Below are 20,342 nucleotides of genomic sequence, written 5' to 3'. Positions count from 1 at the left end.
ATCAACCAATAATGTACAAAACTAACTATAGCGACCAGACCTCAAACGGTCCAATCTCTGTGCTCAGGTGTCATCCCTGGATCAGTAATGCTGACACCACACAGTACTTGAAGGGTTTATAACAGAGTAGCAATCACACACTTATTACATCGACTGTCTCAAAAGAGAACTTATTACAATAAATATGGCTTAAGGCCATCTAATAACGATAACATCGGAAGGCTTGGAAGATAAGCGTGTCCATCAACTCCAACGGCATCACTGAGTATATAACCACGACCTAAAAGGCATCTTACTCGTCGTCTGAAAAGTTTGCAACATGAACGTTGCAGCCCGAAACGGGTCAGCACATGGAATATGCTTGCAATTTAACACATAGAGAATGATGGAAGAATAAAACTATACTACATGCATATTTTGCTGGTGGAGAGCTCTATGGTTATAGTTTTGCGTAAAGCCAATTTTTCCCTACTGAAAAGGAATAAATTTTATTTAACTATCATGGTAGTTATTAAACATTGAGAATGGTTGACAGCATTCTCAATCCCAATTAAGCATCATCATTAAAAACCCAACAAAATTAATTAGAGTAACATGATGAGATTCACATGATAATCCAAGTACTAGATACTCAAGATGTCCATAACCGGGGACACGGCTAACCACGATTAGTTTATACACTCTATAGAGGATTGTGCACTTTTCCCCACAAGACTCGATCTCCTCCATTGGGATTCTCGCACTACATGGTGTTTGAGAAACGGATGACCGAGACATAGTCTTTCAGAAGCGCTAGCACCTTATGATGGGTAGACCGTACCACCTACATTCCCTACATCTGCTACTGTACCACTATAAGAGTTTGCACGACTTAATCAACTATGCTAGAGCCCATAGTAGCTTGTGGCTGCACACGGAAGTTTCTAGCATGAATAATCTCATGATCTTGGGTGGTGGTCCAAAGAAAAACAGGCAATCGCTGGAATACCCAGGTGCCATAATCCACCCATATGTGTATTTTAGTTGCCACCTTAGATAAACCATTCATTTAACATTCTCACATCTGTCATGGATTTCACTCACCCAATCCACGTCTACTAGCATAGCATGGCATAAGAAGCAAACATAGAAGTAACTCCCAAAGGTTTGATAATAAACAGGTAATAGGTTCTACCTCATCTACTTCCCAGACCCACAATTTAATTAGATCCTAATCATGCAATGGTGTGAGGATTGATCTAATGTAATAAAAACTGGGTAGTAGGATGGTATGATCAAAGTTTTACTTGCCTTGTTGATGATCTGCAAAACCTAGCGATTCGAAGTAGCAAGCGGCGCACTCCGGGTACTCTATCGCATACAAACAAGCATACAATAAGTACTCAACTAATGCACAGGTAAAACTCGAATAAAAGATCTAACCAGATAGTTCAACTTAAGAACACCGGTTGGCAAAAAGAACCAAATCGAACGAAGCAACGAAAGACAAACGACAAAAGAAAAAAGGCTTCGTTTACTATTCTGGATCTAGGGCAATTTTTACAGAGGCAAAAACTTGTTTAAGTTGGTTAAACGGAAGAGGGTTTTGAGACGAAACTCCAGGCGCTTGAATCGCCTGATTCCGACAAACGAGCGAAAAGTTAAACTAAAACGAACATCGGATCAGAAATCGCGATCAGAAAAATCACGGATTTAATCCGAGAAAAAGAAAAACGACGAACGGGTTAACGAACGAACGTTCGTTAACTGGAACTAAATGATGAACGCGTTTGTTAAAACGAACGGACGAGCGAACGCTCGCTAAATAAATAAACCGGAGAAACCTGATCTATTAAAAAAATGAAAACTAGGGTTTTCTAAAAAAACGAAACGACTTTTCTCAGAAAACCGAGGCACAACTCATGTTAGGCAATTTACTTGAGTCCCTTTCGGCACATGTCGGGATACTTACTTGATCCTTCTCCCTTCTGGGGTGGTAAGAAAAATTGACTTACTGGCACATTCAATGTTCCCTTCATACTTCTATAACCAATCCATGCCTAATATCACATCCAATCCTTGGGATTCCAATACTATTAGGTCCGAGGGAAATACATAGTTACCAATCCTTAATGGTAACCGATCATAGCATAGACTAGCCATATACTCTGCTCCAGGCGAGGTTACTAACATGGGTGACCTAAGGGCTTGGGTTGGCAGTTTATACTTATCCACAAATCACCTTGATATGTATGAATGCGATGCACCAGTATCAAAAAGAACGAGTGCAGTAAATGACTTAACCAAAAACTTACCTATTATTGCATCGGGCTGGGCTTCAACCTCCTCCACATTTACGTGGTTCACCTGTCCCATGTTGAAAGGGTTTGGCTTCTTCCCAGAGCTTCCATTGCCATTTCCATTCTGGGCTTCAGGACATTCATTAGCGTAATGTCCGGTCTTCTGGCACTTAAAGCAAGTGACCTGGCTCAGGTCTCTCTTGGCTGGGGTTGATGGGTTGGTGCGGTTCTGGCCGTTGCTTCCTCCATTCCCATTACCATTCTTGGGGCCATTATGATTGTGCGAGATACCTCCTCCATGGGTATGCTAAAAATGCCCTCCCGGTCTAGGGGTAAAACGTGGCTTCTGCTGAGCTCCTGAATTGTACTTCCCTTGTCCATACTTTCGCTCACGGTTTTCAATTTGCTGCTGCTTCCCTTCAATCATGAGAGCACGATCTACCAACTCCTGGTAGTTGTTGAAGGTTGCTACCATCAACTGCATGCTCAACTCATCATTCAGTCCTTCCAGAAACTTCTCCTGCTTAGCTGCATCCGTAGCAACGTCATCTGGGGCATAACGTGCTAGCTTACTAAAGTCCTCCACATACTGGCCAGCTGTCCTTCCTCCTTGGCGCAAGTTGCGAAACTCTCGCTTCTTCATGGCCATAGCTCCTGCTGAAACATGGGCAGTATGGAAAGCCTGCTGGAACTGGTCCCATGTGATAGTGTCGACAGGGAAGGTGGCTGTGAAATTCTCCCACCATGATGCTGCGGGTCCTTCAAGCTGATGTGCGACAAACTTCACCTTTTCTGCATATGTGCATCCTACCGTGGTCAACTCCCTTGCTGTCTTGCGGAGCCAATCATATGCTACTATCGGCTCGGTGCTACAGGAAAACACCGGCGGATTCAACCTAAGAAAACGGGCTAAGTGATCAACAAGTGGTGGTGGTGGTGGGTAGTTGTTGTTGTTCCCCTGATTCTAATTCTGGACTAGCAACTGCATCAATGTGTTCTGCTGCTGGATCAACTGAGTGAGCTCCGATGGGAAAGTAAATTCTGGGTCACATCTCGGAGGCATCTGAGGGTTTAGAAAGGATGAGATTTAAGAATAGAGAGAGGTCTAGAGAGAAAACACTACCCATATGCACATGAGGAAAAAGCAAACAATTCATTTCATTCAATCAAACAAGGGCATACAATCGTTCTAACTATCGCAAAAGTGCTCGGGCTACTATATTTACATGGTGGACTACTACTAATGTTGGGGTGGTCTACTAGAAATATTCTTCGCTTGCAGACTCCATGATATCTGCTCCAGCTTCATCAACATAGTCATCATCGCTATCATCTGGATCCAAGTCGGTGTCGTCGATGATGATGTAGTCTTCTGGGCGAATCTCCTTGGGTTCTTCGTCTTCCTCTACTGGTGTAGGGTCTCCCATAAATATTCCAATCTTCTTGATCAGACTGTCATTCTTCTCCACTAATACTTCGATTTCCTCTTCATAATCTTCACGTGTAGCCTTGAGTTCTTCCTCCAGTTCCTTGATTCTTGTCTTCGCCTTCTTCAGTTCTATCATTTCGGTGCACATCTGGTTCTCCTGACGTCGAATGTGCTGGTTTAACTCCTGGATAAAAGCTGCAATTGATCTATCCTTCCTGGTGCTGATCATCTCCCAGTGCTCATCTCGGCGCCCACAAATCTGGTAGATAGTATCCTTGAGATCATTGCGGTAAACTTCTCCAATGCGTCCCATGGCGATGTGAGCTGCCACGCTCTTTCCTAGACTCCATGTTGGTGCATCAAAAGAAAACTCTATGGGTTCAGTGACTGGCATCAACGTCCTTCCTGGAACTTGAACTTGAATCATCCAGCGCTCTTCTTCCGGTAATGTGGCGTTGTAGGTTCCGGTGAAGCTTGGTACTCCTATGTTCAAGTATCTAGTGACTTCCTTCAAGTGACGTCCAAAGGGTGTATCTTCATCTGGTTGCGTGAACTTGTTCCTTACATCCGCCATCCTAAAAGAGTAGAAAAGATGAGAGGTCAAAATGAGAAGAGTGAGTAGTGATATAGGTCTTTAGCTTAGTGGTCGTGTCCTACAATCAGCATGTGCTCTGATACCATCTTGTAGCGACCAGACCTCAAACGGTCCAATCTCTGTGCTCAGGTGTCATCCCTGGATCAGTAACGCTGACACCACATAGTACTTGAAGGATTTATAACAGAGTAGCAATCACACACTTATTACATCGAGTGTCTCAAAAGAGAACTTATTACAATAAATATGGCTTAAGGCCATCTAATAACGATAACAACAGAAGGCTTGGAAGACAAGCGAGTCCATCAACTCCAACGGCATCATTGAGTATAGAACCACGACCTAGAAGGCATCTTACTCGTCGTTTGAAAAGTCTACAACATGAACGTTGCAGCCCGAAACAGGTCAGCACATGGAATATGTTGGCAATGTAACACATAGAGAATGATGGAAGAATAAAACTATACTACATGCATATTTGGCTGGTGGAGAGCTCTATGGTTACTGTCGGGGATATACCTCGCGGCGTAAACCGGCCGGAAGTACAACCCGGCCGGACTTGTCGTTTCATTGGAAACCGCCCAGAGGATTGGCGACTTACATGTCTAGCGGTTCACTGGTATGACGACTTATGAACCTGGCGACTCACGGATAGCCTTAACGGCGGGTTAGATAGAAGACTAGTCTCAAGGCCCAGAAGGCCGGCTCACATTTATGATGGGCCGGTTTAAGAGGAAATGTATAAGGAATATTCTCCTACAAAGGAAGCAAGACTAGGAATCTACTTGTAATAGGTTAATCCTAATCCTACTAGGACTAGTCATGTAACCCGCCCCTTCAACATATATAAGGAGGGGCAGGGCTCCCCAAGGAGGGACAAGCAAGAAGAAACAATCTGTAGGGCTAGACACAAAGAGCCGGTTTACCGGCGACTCCCGCATGATCATAATAAGACCTAGGCACAAACAGCATGTAGGGCTATTACCGGATGATGTTTCCCGAGGCCCGAAGCTGTCTAAATCCTTGTCTTGCGTTGTGTCTCTCGATCCCGCTCAACCCCTCTCAAGCTACCACATAGATGCGTTGGCCTCATGACTAAGGCCTCACACTAGGACATCTGCCGTAACAATTCCAGGAGAGCTGGTGCCCATCGTGGACAAGAACTGATTAGGTTCGGAAATGGTAGTACGAGGTTTGAGTTGATGAGATTAGGGCGACGTCGCGTGCAGTCGCCACCCTAAAAATCAGTAAAGACAGAAGGGAGCAAGATCCGTCTAAACCGTCAGGTCGCAAGTTTCGTCGAGATAAAAACAAGATTTTTCAGGTATCGCTAAGCAAAAGCAGTAACACCGAGCTGTATTGGAGTTGGTTTTGGTCCCACGCCCATATTGAGTATTCAAGCTGGACGATACATGCCGGATTGATAAAAAAAGAGGGGCGGGCGCTTTGTCGCGAGAGGTCGGTCTAAACTGATTGATTTGACAGCGGTCAGGAGGCTTCGATCTGGATAATACTAGCAATTATATCAGCGATGACCAAGTGGCTGCGTGTGGACAGCGACAGCAGAAGGTAATGAGTGGAGGCTGCGAATCTGCTATTATTGCTGCAGCAGACGCCCACGGCACCCCGAGAAAAAACGTGTTCGAGGCATGTGCCCGCTAGCTCCTAGCCCCGTTTGATGGTGCACGTACATACATGGGCAATCTGCAGAAGTCAAAGGCCGAAAGGAAAGGAGAATAAGGAAAGTACTACTAGTACTAGTGCTAATACATCTCACGTAAGATCTAGTACTAGTACTATTCTTCAAATGAATTAGCACAGGTCCCAATGTCTCACAAGGATGTGATGCCAAAGGATCATCAGTTACATACCTCCAAATAAATATCAGAACATATGAGGACAGGCGCCAGCCTTCGCGAGCACAAAATAGTAAAAAAAGGGGAGAGACTGGACTACACCAGATCAACACATACATTTGTCGTCAGAACAAATCAGGTGATATCCATCCAATTTACTTTTTATCAGTGCTTGTTAATTTTTTTGTGAAAACAACCACTCTACCCTATAGTGTTGTTATACGTAGGCAAATTATTCATTACAAAAGTGTTGATATACCGCGGATATGGAGCATGCACCAGCGTCATTTATTGGCGTTTGTCTGTGTCGCGCAATACAACGCCACAGATGACTTTCCCCTCCACCCTTGCGGCCGGCTCACACGTCTGCGCCAGCTTACAATGTGACAGACAACTTGCCCATTCGCCCCCGCGGCTGACTCTCCCGTCCACGCGGCTTACCGAGCCTGCGATTGATTCGCCCAACTGCACCGGCTTACAACGCCGCGGCCGGTTTATTCATCTGCTCCCATGGCCGACTCGCCCGTGGTGATCATCAACTCTGCGGTGGATAATTTCTGGCCTAACATATCAAGGTGAAATCTGTCCAATCATTTTTTATTGATACATTTTTATTCTTTAAAAGAACAAATTACCCCGGCTTGCGATATTATTTATGCAGGAGCAATTATTCATCGCAAAAGCTATGGTAGTGTCATGGATGTATAGCTCGCACCACCATTATAATGCGCTAGCATCTAACCATACCATTAAGCTCGATGAATATATCTGCAAGCCGCCATTCTGTAGACCAATTTACATCAACATGATGTGGTTAACTCGCCCGTCCGCACCGGCTTACAATGCTGCGGCCGACTTATCTGTCTGAGCCGCCTCTGATGCTGCTGTCATCTTTGATGTCTGTCTCTCGCGGCCTGGTCTACATCAACACACCAGGCCGCACCTGTCTGCATGAGCTATTTATTGAGTATGAGCAAGTCACTATTTGGGTAGCCCGGTTTTCTTCCAACAAATTGGAGGCAAATTATCATTCAACCGCCATCTGCACTGGATGGCTCAATGGACATGCACACAAATCGCTGCCACTACAGTTTGGTTAACTTCAAACAACTAGTTGGAAGGAACCATTGGCTGAGTTGCTGACACGGCTCGTAAGGGATCATTTATAAACCGCCGCAGTTACCTCAACCTTCTGTGGATTCATATCATGCTATCAACACCAATGATATACAACTTATGCCAGTTTATATCATGGTAAAATATGGAGAATCTCAAGCCAGCTCCTCGAGTCACCTTGAGACTCGGGGGCTACGATGACATGACTCAGCAAATCTTGCCACTTTCAGCAAATTTAAAAACCCCAGTACGATGGAGGGAAAGATAACCCGGTTCCGGAGGCTACTGTTATATTGATGAAAATTTAAAGGCCGTCAGAAAGTTTCCGGCTTAGAAAGTATATGATAGTTACGACATCCCAGATCAATGAAGAAATTCCAGGTCATCAGGAAGAATTGTGGTTTACAATCCGGTTCAAGGGAGATATGTGTCCCAGAAAGCTCTGACGCTATCAATATCTGGTTCAAAATCCCGGTTCAAGAAGAATTTATCTCTTGCAAAAAGTTAAAGGTTGCCGAAGAGGACCTGTTGCCATGACGTGCGGTTCAAACATGGGTTATCCTGCCTTATTGGCTTATCATATTATTGATCACATGGGGCTTCTGTTTATAAAGCGGAGTTCTGATTACATATTGATCCGGCTATCAAGCCAATATTATCATAAGAGCATAGCTCTGGTTACTTCGGTAATCCGGCTATCAAGCCAATATTATCATAAGGGGCCAAAGAGAGTCTATTGCACAGCACAGCTCAAACATGGGTATCCCTTGAGCATAACTCATAATATCACTTGGGGGCTATGTTCGAACCATAGTCACACCTCTTGATCGGCGTAAGGCCACCAGGGAAATCAATTGGGGGCTTGGTCGTATTCGAACCATAGCTACACCTCTTGATCGACGTAAGGCCACCAGGGAAGTTACTTGGGGGCTCTTTGCTTCGCAACGAACTAAGAGTCTGCACCCTTGTAATAGGCTATCAAGCCAGGCTTGGAAGCCAGGTGTACGCACCTAAAACCCCGGATTAACCTGCCTTCTTTAAGTAAGTCACTCCACCCAGGTAAACCTGGTACGACCCGCGAACGTTTGACAGACAATCTCATATACCCTGAACTTGTCAAAGTTAAAACGTGATTGGATAAAGATTGAGGTCCATCTTAAGAGGCTTTGTGAAATGGTTAATTAAGTGGCCTAGCAGCCCATGAAAAGCCTCGATTTGGAGCCTGGCAGCTCGTAAAAAGCCTCGCATGTTCTTTTTTGAGTTCTATTTGCCAAGTTTTTTCGCCTTTGTTGAGGTTCATAATATCTTCTGATAAACTAGCGTCCTTGACCCGGCTTGGCTTTCAACTACAAGTTGTCAGTACATGATCAGTTATAATCCGGTGTTCATTAACCCGGTCTGGTTTTGACTAACAAGTCGCCAGTGTTATAAGGAAAATCCTGTGTTTATTATATCCCGGTGCGGCTTATTATCATAATTCGCCAAATTAAGGAAGGAGTTCTCAAATACTCAAGATTGGGGTTACCACCCTCACTACAAGAATTGGTCAAACCAACAAGGTGATTCAATGTCACAGGTATCATCTATGTCATATTTGATTATCTTCAATTACAGCTTTGGTTATAAACCCTGGCTATTTATATGGGCATTATGACCCGCCCTGCGGTAAACCGCCAAGGATTCTTGTGATCTAATTGTGTGTAAGATAAAAATGCATTCGGGTGTCTACCCACCCTGGCTTTCGATGTTAAGTCGCCAGAGCATATGTTATTTACACTTTGTGCAGGATTTGCAGAGTTATGACATATAAATCAAGCTCATCATCCAAATTGATGCTTCAAAAGGGTTAATCATTTTGGATTTTCTCAAAAGCTATCAGCCGCCGGGTTATAAAAATTCCAGCTTACAATGAATGCGCATTAAGTCGCCATCGGCCTAGAGCCGCCGAGCATTTAAGCTCCGAATTTACTTATCAACTGGTAAGATATTCATATCTTTCATAGCCAAAATTGGCTGGATTTTCATGATGATATTGAATGATTCAGGTTTTTAAACCGGATTATATTATTCAAATCTTCAAATAGCCAAACATGGATGGATTTTTTATGGTTGTCAATAACCAGTATTATGATTGAGGTTTTCAAAGTCGCTTTAAGCGCAATGACTATTATCTTATAAATAGATATAATTTATTCTACAATTGAAGGAATAGTCCCAAGTCGCTGCAGGCTTACGACCCGGCACTTGGGGGCTACATTATTCAAGTTGAGATTACATTAAATATACAAGTCTCATGTCGCTGCAAGCATGCACCATGACACTTGGGGGCTAATGTAAAGTCATTATTTGCTCACCTTATTGAAGACCCGACTCATCACATTGTAATGAGCCGGCCCTTGGGGGCTACCAATTGCTCCTATCAATGATTCAAGGTACACAAGTCTTAATCTATTATATTCAAGGGTCCACTCTAAGTTGGTAAAACACAAAGATCTTAACCTTGTAAAGTGGGTTCAAGACCCATGGTGGAGTTACATCATAAGATGTTATTTTCAATGTAGCATGACTATATTTATAAAGTCCCTGCTCATTATTGCATAATGACCCGGCCCTTGGGGGCTACACTGGTTGAAGTTTTGTGAGCATCAGGCAATTATAGGTCCCAGGTTGCTGCAAGCATGACAACCCGGCACTTGGGGGCTACATAATACGGAGTATTCAGTTTTTACTAAGTGACTGGGATGAACAACATGGATTTCTTCTTAAGTGGCAGTATTTATATTGAAGCAAGTCTTAAGCCATCACTTTGTTCTGCTCAAGACTTGGGGGCTATAGGTAATATGGATATAAGGGAGAAAAATCTTCAAATTCTCAGTTTTGAATAAACCAGATTGACCCGGTGTCTGCAACAATCATAATCCGGTGTCATCAATAATCATGAACCGGAGTTGGAAACAATCATGAACAGGCGTTGGCAACAATCATAACCCAGAATTATCAGTTTTTATAACCCGCCGATTTGGGAAATTATAGCTTGGCAAGTGCTACATTTTCAAGCCGGGTGAATATCAGTTGAATATTTGAAGACCAATATTTTTGTCAAGTCAGAGCATTGAAGGCCAAATCAAATTGATTCTTTATTTACAAAATTTATTTTACAAGCAAATTGATTATGAGGCTGGTCTATTGACTTAGATTTTCTAGAAGGAGGAAATGACAAGGACTTAAGGATGATCAGGTGCCGGTTTACAAGAATTCTTAACCCGGAGCACAACCTGTCAAATTTATTCTTGTATTTATTTTGCAGCATAAGTTTACCATGGATAAAACTTGGGGGCTAATGTCGAGGATATACCTCGCGGCGTAAACCGGCCGGAAGTACAACCCGGCTGGACTTGGCGTTTCATTGGTAACCCGCCAGAGGATTGGCGACTTACGTGTCTGGCGGTTCACTGATATGACGACTCATGAACCTGGCGACTCACGGATAGCCTTAACGGCGGGTCAGATAGAAGACTAGTCCCAAGGCCCAGAAGGCCGTCTCACATTTATGATGGGCCGGTTTAAGAGGAAATGTATAAGGAATATTCTCCTACAAAGGAAGCAAGACTAGGACTCTACTTGTAATAGGTTAATCCTAATCCTACTAGGACTAGTCATGTAACCCGCCCCTTCAACATATATAAGGAGGGGCAGGGCTCCCCAAGGAGGGACAAGCAAGAAGAAACAATCTCTAGGGCTAGACACAAAGAGTCGGTTTACCGGTGACTCCCTCATGATCATAATAAGACCTAGCCACAAACAGCATGTAGGGATATTACCGGATGATGTTTCCCGGGGCCCGAAGCTGTCTAAATCCTTGTCTTGCATTGCGTCTCTCGATCCCGCTCAACCCCTCTCAAGCTACCACATAGATGTGTTGGCCTCACGACTAAGTCCTCACACTAGGACATCTGCCGTAGCAATTCCATGACAGTTATAGTTTTGTGTAAAGCCAATTTTTCCCTAATGCAAAGGAATAAATTTTATTTAACTATCATGGTAGTTATTAAACATTGAGAATGGTTGACAGCATTCTCAATCCCAATTAAGCATCATCATTAAAAACCCAACAAAATTAATTAGAGTAACATGATGAGATTCACATGATAATCCAACTACTAGATACTCAAGATGTCCATAACCAGGGACACGGCTAACCATGATTAGTTTATACACTCTGCAGAGGTTTGTGCACTTTTCCCCAGAAGACTCGGTCTCCTCTGTTGGGATTCTCGCACTACATGGTGTTTGAGAAACGAATGAACGAGACATAGTCTTTCAGAAGCGCTAGCACCTTACGATGGGTAGACTGTACCACCTACATCCCCTACATCTACTAGTCTACCACTGTAAGAGTTTGCACGACTTAATCAACTATTCTAGAGCCCATAGTAGCTTGTGGCCGCACACGCAAGTTTATAGCATGAATAATCTCATGATCCCTTTGATCCTGGGTGGCGGTCCAAAGAAAAATAGACAATCGCTGGAATACCCAGGTGCCTCAATCCACCCAGATGTGTATTTAAGTTGCCATCTTAGATAAACCATTAATTTAACATTCTCACATCTGTCATGGATTTCACTCACCCAATCCACGTCTACTAGCATAGCATGGCATAAGAAGCAAACATAGAAGTAACTCCCAAAGGTTTGATAATAAACAGGTAATAGGTACTACCTCATCTACTTCCCAAACACACAATTTAATTAGATCCTAATATGGCAATGGTGTGAGGATTGATCTAATGCAATAAAAACTGGGTAGTAGGATGGTATGATCAAAGTTTTACTTGCCTTGTTGATGATCCGCAAAACCTAGCGATTCGAAGTAGCAACCGGCGCACTCCGGGTACTCTATCGCAAACAAACAAGCATACAATAAGTACTCAACTAATGTACAGGTAAAACTCGAATAAAAGATCTAACCAGATAGTTCAACTTAAGAACTCCGGTTGGCAAAAAGAACCAAATCGAACAAAGCAACGAAAGACAAATGACAAAAGAAAAAAGGCTTCATTTACTATTCTGGATCTAGGGCAATTTTTACAGAGGCAAAAACTTGTTTGAGTTGGTTAAACGGAAAGAGGGGTTCGAGATGAAACTCCAGGCGCTTGAGTCGCGTGATTCCGACAAACGAGCAAAAACTTAAACTAAAATGAACATCAGATTAGAAATCGCGATCAGAAAAATTGCGGATTAAATCCGAGAAAAAGAAAAATGACGAACGGGTTAACGAACAAACGTTCATTAACTGGAACTAAACGATGAACGCGTTTGTTAAAACAAACGGATGAGCGAATGCTTGCTAAATAAATAAACCGGAGAAAACTGATCTATTAAAAAAACAAAAACTAGGGTTTTCTAAAAAAATCGAAACGACTTTTCTCAGAAAACCGGGGCGGCGGCTACCTCGGCTCGGGGCTCCAGCGAGGCTACGGCGGGTGGTGCGGGGCGACGGGGCGGCGGCTGCGGTGCGGCGGTAGGGGCGGCGGCTGCGGCTGCAGCGACAGGCGGCGCTGGCGGCGTTGGGAGGCGGCGGCGGGTGTGGGGCTGCAGGGGGGTCCGGCGGGGTTATAAATGTGGGGAGAGGCGGCGACTTGGGGAAGGGGGCGGCCTCGGGAGGTGGGTCCTCCCCGGACTCGGTGGCGGCGCCGGTCGGGACTCCTGTCCCGACCCGGGCGGGAGGCGGTGGTGGCTGGCTGGGCCGGCCTGCTCGGCTGGGCCCTTGGCCCAGTCGGGCGCAGGGTCTCCTTTAAAAAAAACAATAACGCTGCAACTAAAAAAAGTTTTAGAAAAAATAATAAAATTCTAAAAATGCCAAAACAAATTTTCACTGTCTAAATAAAATATTTAGAACAGGATGAACATTTTCTTGGCCCTAAATGCAATTTTTGAAAACGTGCAATTTTTCCTAAATTCAAATAAAATAGCAAATAAAACCAAAATAAAATCTTATTTGATTTTTTTATTAAATCCCCAATATTTCTTTATTTTTGGAAAGTCATTTTCTTCCCTCTCTCATAATTTTTATAATAGAAATAATTGAAGATAAAATAAATAAAATCAAATGATCCTATTTTCAAAATTTGAGAGAACTCAAATATGAAAATAACGAAATCCCCAACTCTCTCCGAGGGTCCTTGAGTTGCGTGAAATTTATAGGATCAACAAAAATGCAATAAATATGATATGCAATGATGATCTATTGTATAACATTCCAAATTGAAAATTTGGGATGTTACACTAACAGACATATAAACACTTATAGAGTATATGGATCACTAATATCAACTAACATACATAAGCTAGGCCGCTGTAATTTTTTTTTGCTAGAAGAGCATCCTTTTTTTTAGCGAAGCTAGTACAACATCTTGGCCCTTTTCGATGCGTGCCACTTAAGGTCCATCTATACTACTATTATTGTTGAATGCACATTCAGCCCGATTGGCATATTTGTAGGTTTGGCACAGCAATCAAAATGAAATGTCTTCGAGTCTTATCAATTAATATAGACTTGTGCTCAAAAAAATTACAAACCAAAAAACAAAAAACAATTATTACATGATCTCTAAAACAAATGGTTTGATCGATTACATGAACAAACAACACAAAGGTTATTCAACGATGGAAAGAACATTTCACCTATGATTTACAAAGTGGGAATTTAATTTGCTTTTTTCCTTCAGGACCTTAACAATGTGGTTAGTCTCAGCTTGCTTCGTTTTGAAATCCACCAAATATTTAATGGTTATGTTGAGTACTGCTTGTGATTGTGTTGTTTGCTTCCTCAACAAGTCAACTTCATCTCTAAGTGCAGAAGCAAAATCTCTTTCTACCAATAGTTTAGCCTGTAGAGCATCAGCAGTTGGCTATTCATGATGCACGATTGGGCCGGTGCCACTCCTGTGGGATGATACAACGTCCATGGGGACCTCGCTCTTTGATCTTGGGCTAACCTATTTTGCCATTAAAGTTCCAATTGGATTCCGAAAAGTTGAAGTTAGCAAAACATCTCAACTGGGAGTTATAGAAGCAAACCAGTTAAACAAACCAGGAATTAAAGAATTTCAACTGGATGCTGAAAAGTAGTTATTAACATCATTGTAACCGGTTGTTGCAGCAGCAAAGCAGTTAAAAACAAGTTTTGCAAAAGGCAACTATTGTGGCATTGGAGTTTCTCTTGGATCCTAAAAAGTTGAGTAGCCAGTAATGTGATTAGAGCAACCGGTTGCAGCAGCAAAGCAGTTAAACAAACAAGTTTTGCAAAAGGAACCTGTTGTGGCATTGGAGTTTCTCTTGGATCCTGAAAAGTTGAGTAGTCAGTAACTTGATTAGAGCAACAAGCCACAACAGCAAACCTGTTACACAAATATATTTTTGAAGTGTACCTGTTGTGCAATTGGACATCCAGTTGGATCCTGAAAACTTGAAGTTGGTAAGATGATTACAGAGACAGGTTACATCAGCAAACCGGGTAAACAAGGAAGTTTCTGAAAAAATACATGTTGTGCCAACAGAGTTTCAATCGGATCCTACAAACTTGAATGTTAGCAATCATAAATAAAGTGTTGCAAGAGCCATAAGAAACTAACATCAAACTAGTAAAACTAACCTGTTTTGAAAATGTATTTAATTACACATGAACTAGAAAAACTAACAAGTTCTTGGCAACATATTAAAGTAATAAGTCAGTACCGTTTACCAGCAACACATACATCTGTAAATTTCTTTGATGTAAGCAAAATGATTCCAACACATATATAAGCTAATAAGACGGTGTCCCTCATATAAACCTGACAGTTGTCTATCTGTGAACATGCAAACATTATTAGTGCTACAAGTGATAACAGCAAACCATTTAAACAAACAGGGTATCAGAATGTAAATTACACATGAAATCTACTGCACCCTAGAAGTACATATGACCAGCTATCTACGTGCTTAAGTAGCTATTTATGTTCAGGAAAACAGGTAATTCTTAACAGTAAGTATCAAACACATAGATACGCACAGTCCATAATAGGATTAACAGGCTATGGCATTATGTAATCAGTACCAAACTAAATTAAGCCAAGCAACATAATTGAACAATTTTGGAATAAGTGACCAACTAAAATTCCAAGAAGCAGGTAACTGAACTTACGCTAGCTCTTTGTAAAGGCACACTACAACTTCTTTTAAACTTACAAGGTTCTAGGAAGGAGTCCATGGCATCAAATGCTTGGATACGCAGTGCCAATACTTCTTTCTTCCCACATTGCATTGGTAAGTCGAATGGTTAATCTGGTAATATGGTGCGTCCTTGATATGTTATATGAGGACGGGTAGTCAGACTAGTTGTAGCCACACACATCACACTGGCTTTTACTATATTTTCATGTGATTACATTTGGCATATCGAGATCTAAGCAATCTACAATATGATGAAAAGGCTGGCATCCTTCACATTATTGGCGAACTCAGTTCATAGAAACAAGCAATTGAACCATTTTATGGGTAAATCAAAAGTGCCAATGGAACATTTTTCACTACCCCAATCATACACGCAAAAAGGGGTGACACCATCGTAGGCGCTGGTATGGGCGGCCGCCTTTGTTGGCTAGAAAGTGTACACCTAGTTTGAGTCGTCCAGGTTGGCCCAAGCTAGTTTTGTTCGTCCCGACGCATGAGCAGGCAATGTAAAAAATGAAGAAAATGTTTCAATTTGGATGGGCCAATAACGTAAGTGCAAGCGGGCCCTATAGCAGGCTCGCGGCCCAAACGAGCGCCTCCCATATCGATCGATAGCAGGAAAAATCCCAATTCATTCGCCATAGCCTCAAGTCTGGTTCTCTCCTAACCTAGACGCCGCTGGACAGACCAACACATCACTTCCTCGCGCCCTCATTAGAGGGCAGTCGCCGGGCTTCAAGCGAATGAAAGTTTCTAGACATAGTACTTCCTCCCACAATTAATACCGAACTGACTAAATCTGATGTATCTAATCAAGTTTCTAGTGCAAACATACAAGCTCATGTTGTTCTTGAGCCTGAACTGTTTAATGAACATACTGCTAATGAAGGATTTGATGCAAACATTTTACATGCTCCTGGTGATGAACATATAGTGTCTAATGAGGGATCTAATGCAAGCATTTTGCAAGCTCCAATTAAAGGATTTAGTGTCTAATGATGATCTACCATGTTGAGAGAGACATAGAGATTTGTAGGCATTGATGACAAGAAAATTATAGTACATTTTCATGGCTTGAGGAAACATCAAGGCCATCAACCAGAAAGTCCCCGTATCATGACAACGTAGCATAAATACTTTTCTATTCTGTTGTTTGAAACTATTGGCATACTTGTGCAGGATAGATATATTGATATGCAGTTTGCGCACTAGTTATAGGTGCAATTACACTTCTATATTTTCAGCCAGAGAACGAATAATTCAAGAAGGTACAGACCATGTTAGTTGTCCTTGTACATCATGTTGCATTTTGTAATTTTTGGTGCTTACATCATTTAGTGTTTTATAATCTGAACTACTTTGGATCATTAGCTGGCTTTCAAAGTGCATGTAGCTTCACATTTCTAAGTTATGTTGATTTCCAGAGTGCAAGTGCCTTCGTATTTTTTAAGTTAAATGTTCGCCCCTGGTAACTTGAATTCATGGATCCGCCACTTCACACAAATCATACACGCAGGCCAGTACGAATTAAATGAAATGCGGGGACTTACGCTAGCTCATTGTACAGGCTCACTACAGCTCTGCTTGCGCTTGGGATGTTCCATGTACATGTGCATGTTACCACTTGCTTGGATGTGCATGACTTGTGCTCCTTGCATCCCCCTCTGCATTTTTGACATGGCGAATGGTTGATCAAATAAGAGGAATCGACCTTGCTGTTGTACCGGAGGACAGATACTTACAAGGTTATACGGGTGTGCGGGATGTGTACCAGATTTCATAGCTCCGTCATGCTTCACTAAAAAATGGTTTTGCTTGTTTCAGATGATATCTCCATAAGAAATAAGAGTTAAAGTCAGAGTTGCGTAGGCGTGTAAGCTAAGAGAGTAGTGAAAGGATATCCAAACATCATCGGAACAGTGAACAAGGGAGTGATGTGTGGAAACCTAGTTCTGGCCGGCGTTTGGGCATGCTTGCCTAGCTAGAGTGCAGGTTACTTCAGAGCCATTGAGGGTGATGCGCTGGCGTTGGCTGGCCGAGCACGAATGCAGATCTTGAGTGGTAGTGGAGCGCTACGATGCGGTGGACGAGACCGTTGGTGAAGCCCCGACAGCCTCGGGGGGCGGAGGTGCGACGATGTTCTCGGTCAAGTAGCCCTGGTGAGGTGGGAGACGGCGTCGGTGAAGCGCACCTAATGCGATGGAAGTCGGTGTCTGCGAGGCACGTCAGTTGCGGCGGCCGACGTTGTCAGTGGACCACCTAGTGCGGTGGATGAAGACGTATATGAGGTAGCTCCGGTGCGGTGGTGAAGCACGACCATCGTCTTCGTCGTCATCTGGCACAGAGGTGGTGAAAGAGACTAGACGAGGGTGATTCGAACTTTGCTTGGGTTGGCAGCGAATTAGGGATTTGAGCAATCTGGGTGCGGAACGGGAAGGTGGAGAAGGGAGATTTTGCAGGGCTGGAATTGGGGCCGCCAAATATTTCAATCCGAAATGTGGAAGCGCGAACTTATTTTGTCGTCGTTCCTTTTTGGGGGGCGGAGGGGAGGGACGGGGTGGGTGGCTGGTTGCTAAGCGTCTGTACGACACATGCGGCCACCACGACACGACCCTAGTCTGCCTGGTGCGCCTACATTTGAGAATGCAAACGAATCTTCTTTCATTTGCAAACGAATATGTATGTATTTATAATGCCCGTGTTTTCCTTGCAAATAATTAGTCATTCGAAACGAAATACTATAAATTAATTAATGAGGAGTTATTTGAAAAAAAATCTAAACGGTATCCACGCTAACATGGATTAGAGTGTGTGTCACATAATCAGTTATTTGAATTAGAGTGTGTGTCACATAGCGATCTCCAATTCTAACGTGGATTTCACATTTCATGGTATCCACGCTACTTTTTTAATACAAATTCATATTTATATGATGAACACCATGGTAGTGAGAAAACTTTGGATGGATTCAAACATATGACCTACAAAATAGCACAACAATCGAGTCAATGTCAACTTTTCCGAACCTAGTATGGCACGAATTCGAAATAATTACCCATATGCATGGTCCTCAGTTCAATTCTTAGAATGTACACCGAATTGAAACATCGATATTAAGTCTCATACTATCTACATTCAAATGTTGTTTTTAGCCCCACCCACCCCCTCGGCACACATGCTACATACTTCATGTATCACTCCATCTTCCTCTCCTAACCACCTTAGGAAGCTATCGGTTTCCTATACACGTTCATTCTTTCTCTCCATGTTTCGATCTCTAACTCTCTCAACTACACAACCCCCTTTTTCCATTCTTTTACCAAATGTATTTACCTCACACACCCGCCATTGCACCCCATGCCGAGCTCTCTCTCGCCCTCCCACCATCTCTCGCTAGATACATGCATTGCCTATCTAGCCCCCCAACCTCTCGTGCGCATGCACGCACATTGTCTATCTAGGTCACTCCCTGAGACTTTCTAAATCTTTCTTCCGCACGGCGGGCCACACTCGCTCAATCTCGCTTTCTTTATCTGAGTCTTGATTAACCTCGTTTTCTTTCACACACAAATGATATATCTCCTTGTCCGGGCCTCGATCGACACACTCTATACTCTCTCGCACAAATTCTCTATCTAGGCTAGTCCATCCAAGCCGCCCCCACTCTTTCGACCTCATGGCAGGCCACGCGCGCTCAATCTCTCTCTCCCTCTCTCTCTCGCTCCCTCTCTCTCCCTCTCTCTCGCTCTCTCTCTCTCTCTCTCTCTCTCTCTCTCTTTGTATGTCTTGATTGACCTTGCTCTTTCTCGGACACAAACGATATATCTCCATGTTTGAGCCCAATTTGACATATTCATATTGTATATTCTGTCACGCACATTGTCTATCTAGGTCACTCTCTCCAACCCATCTCACTATTTCAATCACATGACGACCCACACTCGCTCAATCTCTCTCCCTTTATATATGTAATTGATTGACCTTGCTTCCTCCCACGCACAAAATATATCTACATGTATGTGACTGGATCATCTCTCAAGCTCTATCCTACAGCCCTCACCCTTCCCAAAAGCTCAGTCGGACAATATCTCTCCATAGCATATATATCTTTTCAATGAATGTCGGACCACACTCACTTTGTCTCTCTATCTATATGTGTCTCGATTGACCTCGCTTTCTCACGCCGTATCTTCCACACATTGAAGCTACCTCTCCATCCCTCGTAAAGCCAGAGCTATTTACATTGCGAGAGGGACTCCAACCTTGGATTAATTTGTGTAGGCATTTATTCCGGTGGGTTTAGATTATATTTTCGTAGCATTTGGCCCACAACTACTCCAAACACCGTTGCAACCCCCGCACCTCCCCCAACTGATTTCCCTCTGGCTCGGTCATTGCTCTCTCGCACGTCCTTTCTCGCCTTCAACATCGAACCATGGTATAATTGCAAAAAACTCTGTTGTTCTCTTTAATTATTACAAATAAGCTACAAAAACTACACACTGATAGTCCACCTGTAATGGAACAAATTTCGACCCACAAATTAAAGTGCTACAAACTAGACACCGAGGGGCCCACCTGTCATGAAACAAATTTGGATCCATATATAAATTAAAAATTTAAAAGGACGAGGATCGAACATGCGACCAGGGCCTTCAAGCCGCACGTCAATAGGAAACATACGTAGAACAACAATGTTTGTTGTACCCCCCTTTGTTCATATAATGTTTTTATATTACCACAACCTATTTAATGGATAACATATAATATTATGTTTAGTACATTACTGGGACCGGCTCGTTAGCGCGTACTATTCTGCTTCACTTACTGGTGGGTTCCATGTGTGCTCTCTC

The sequence above is a fragment of the Triticum aestivum genome, chromosome 7A (assembly GCF_018294505.1).
Source record: "Triticum aestivum cultivar Chinese Spring chromosome 7A, IWGSC CS RefSeq v2.1, whole genome shotgun sequence".
In the NCBI taxonomy this organism is placed as follows: Eukaryota; Viridiplantae; Streptophyta; class Magnoliopsida; order Poales; family Poaceae; genus Triticum; species Triticum aestivum.
This window is presented reverse-complemented; position numbering follows the sequence as displayed.